Genomic DNA, 3,700 nt, shown 5'->3' with positions numbered 1-3,700 from the left:
TCTTATTGGCTATACAAATGTTGGGGATTATTAAAATATAAATCTCAAATCTTATAATTAGCAAGTCCCACGATAACTTGCCTTGAAAAATCTAGATATTACACAATAGGGGTCCTTGGGGAAATCGTTCCCTGTGGTAAAATGAAAACGCGTCCCTTAGCAATCGCCATTCAAGGGCAGTGAAAATTGAATGTGATTTCCACCCACATAATCCATTTAATTAAGTGCGACTAAAAGTCAACATAAAGTGCCAGGCATTCAATATGGAAATTTAAAACCCAGACAACAAGTTGCTGATCACATAAAAGTCTTGCATATCCAATAAAACCCAGCAAAACCCAACCCAACCACCCACCCCCTCTGCTGGCGCCCACATGAGGCCGAAAATGAAATGAAAATTTTGTGAGAGAGCTGAAAAAAAAAGAGGAAGAAGTATAATAATAAAAACCCGCCATAAATAATATGCTCATATTGCGGACTCTTCAATTAAAACTCATTAACATAATGGCCTAAAACAGCACTCGACTAACTGCTGCTGAATGTGACAAAAATAAAGCAATAACAACAGCTTGTCGGCCCCGGGGAGGGGTGGTGCCCAGAGGGGAGGGGGGAGGTTGTCTGCCTTCAAAGTAAATTTACTTGTCAGTGTCGACGCGTGTAATTTATGCAAATTTTATGCGCACACCACCAAAAAGCACAGCACCAAAAAAACAAAAAAAAAAACTGGGAAAAAAATAAAAATTTAACTACAGCCAGCGAAAAACTGACGAAGACGGCAAAAAAAAAAGAAATAAAAAACTACAAGAAAATAAAAGCATTAAACGCAAAGCACGCAGAATTGTTTCGGTTTTGTTTTATATTATTATTTTTTGTTTTTTTTTTTTTTTGTTGGCGGGCGGAGGGGTGTGTCGTTTTCCATTTAGTTTATGGCGACATAATTAAAATTTATACGACTTACATACACATCCCGCATTTACAGGGAACGAGCACCCGAGAACACCCCTTTTTTTTTGTAGGCCACTAGAGTACAGTGATAACACCGACTTATGTCATCGATCATGCAAGGTTTTGTGTATCTTATCAAATATTTTGTAACACCACGTAATCGAATATTACTTACCATAAGCATTGGTTAAAGAAGACTTCAGAAATTGTAACAACGTGCAATTTTAATGTAATAATATTTTCTCTTTAGAAAACTGTACAATTGTATTATATTTTATTACATACATATTTGCAACTTGTTAGTATCAGCATAGTAACGATGATGCATTATCTAGACTCCACTGTACTTAAATGGGCAGCAACGAAATTTATGTCAAAATATGGTCATATATTGGGAAATCCCAGGTCTTCTTCTCACAATCGCTCCCTCCCTTTCTAACGCCCCTTCAGCTTGGGGCACATCGCTCCCCATCCCTCTTTCACCTGGCAGCATTCGCCGTGTGTGGCCATGTCACTCGCTCTCGCTCACTCCACTCTCCATTGTCCCTCTCCAACTCTCCACCTCTCCAACTCACTCTCTCATAATTCTTTCAAATTCAAATCCAAAGCCAGACAATAACAACACTAAATTATGAAGGAGAAGACTGCAGTCCTGCTCTCTCGTTTCTCAGCAAAATACACAAAAAGATTTAAATTGCAAATCTTTTTACATTTACAAAAGATTCGTAAAAATTTGTTATATTTTGTTTAAGCACTTAGTTAATCTACTATAGCTATAAGAAAAAACATTAATTACTTTTTAATTGCGAGCAGTGGTGTTATGCCGCATAATCACTTCTTGTTTTTTCTCAGTGTCTTGCGGCTTTCGTTCCTCTTCATCTGTTGCTGTTTGTAATTTACCTGCCAGCCAGTTGTTTTGTTTACCTATGCCGGCATTTCCCTCTTCACCGGCCATCGCTCACCTTTTCCCCTGGTCCTTGTCCTTCGACCATGCCCCCTCCTCCTTGGCCTACTCCCTGATAGTACACTGAACAGAAAACTTCGCAATTAACAGCCAGTGCTAGCATTCAAAATATCTGCGAAAAACACAAAGAATTTGAAAAATAGAATTGTAGCACGCTTAAAAGCAGATATATTATTATATCACATTTTAAAACTGCAGATATTTTCTTTCGGTGTAGACCCTTCTTCAGTTGCCTTCCACTTAGCGACCGCTATTAAACGTCATTGTCTCCAAGCCTTCTTCGCCTCTTCTTCAGATTCTTCTGGATATGTAGTGTATATACATATGCGTGTATTTGTTTATGGTGCGGCTTCGTCTTTGTCATGAAAGGATAATAAAAAACGAAATTATGTTTAAATATGGTCATCCCCCCTGCATCGCCGTGTCCTCTTGCTCTCCACTCCTTTTGGGGCATAGGCGTGTTAACATTTTTATTACCGCCATGTCAGTTCCCATAAATGCGCCACACAACATTCGTACGTAAAAAAAAGATATAGGAACTTGGAACTTGGAACGATATAACCATGACCTGACCATCGTAAGAAAAACTCTAGAAGTGTGTTTGCTTTAGCATGGTATTACAAAAATATAAGGATTAATATAAAAAATATTTCATTGTTTCAAGATTTTTGAACCTAATTACCACACAAACCATATGGATATGTTTAGAGATCAATGGCCAAAAGATCCATATGCCATCGATTAATTGACTCTTATCTTTGGACTTAAGGTCCAAATCGCGAACAGTTAGAAATTAATTGGATTGCCTTCATTAAACGGCAAGCGATATTTATCGTTCGCTTTATCAAATTAATCAAGCATCCTCCAGCTCTCTACTTTTTTTGCCTCTTGAAAAACTCTTGATATTTTCTTGGCCTGAAGCAACAGCAATTTGTTTACTAACAATTTATGAGCGAAGCAAGCAAAAGTCAAAAAGAGGGAGGCGAAGAAGTACAGTCAAACTTCAATAAGACAATTTATGTTTGATCTATATGATCTTTCTTTTTATAGAAAATATGCTACCCCAAATGTTTGACTTGCAATCGTTGAATGTAGCGAGCTATGACTGTAGAGATTAATGCAGGCCTGAAGCTGCGCATGCGCATTTGCCAGAGACAAATTTCCGAACGCTGATCCAACCGCTTGACCTTGCCATCAATTCTCATAATGGAAATGGCTTGCCAGTCGGGGGAAATGGAAATGAAACCGCTGGGCCGCTTTCCCAACAACAATAACAACAACAACAACAACGTCAAAATCCATATACAAAACGCGATAAGCTGCAAAGCCGCGGGCCAATTTGTGCTACTTGGGTTACGTTGATGGCTAAAGGCGATGTGGGGCTCAGAGTAGCACTGAGAGAAAATATACTTACAAATAAAATAAAAAAATCCGAGATAATTAACATGGAGAGATGTATACATAATGTTAAGCTTTGATATGAGTGCCCCACGTTGGGCGCCAGTTCTCTTGCGCAACGCAGCTTAACGCTTTCGTTTTTCCCCGTGCAATTGGGCAAATGTATCGATGGCGACTCTATGGTTTGGTTCGATGGGTAGCTGAGTAGGCGGTTAAGCGGGCTACCGCGGCAATTTAACGCTCCAATGGCCACAAACACACACAGATAGAGATACGGAACCATATGTAGATCAGCGAGATACATATAGTAGCTATATGCGAGCAAACATCTGCATTTGTGTTGACCCACAATTAATCTGAGCCGCACAGCTGCGAACAACGCACGAATTTTGG

At 39.2% G+C, this 3,700-nt stretch overlaps 1 protein-coding gene across 2 annotated transcripts in view; it reads left to right on the top strand.

The window, feature by feature from the left end:
- The window catches only part of LOC6524584 (integrin alpha-PS1), a 48,466-nt gene that overhangs the window by 27,067 nt on the left and 17,699 nt on the right, over positions 1-3,700 (top strand). The gene's annotated exons all lie outside the window — the stretch shown is intronic.

The sequence above is a fragment of the Drosophila yakuba genome, chromosome X (assembly GCF_016746365.2).
Source record: "Drosophila yakuba strain Tai18E2 chromosome X, Prin_Dyak_Tai18E2_2.1, whole genome shotgun sequence".
Lineage (NCBI taxonomy): Eukaryota > Metazoa > Arthropoda > Insecta > Diptera > Drosophilidae > Drosophila > Drosophila yakuba.
Note: the sequence above shows the minus strand (reverse complement) of the source record. Positions and strands in the feature narration are given on the sequence as shown.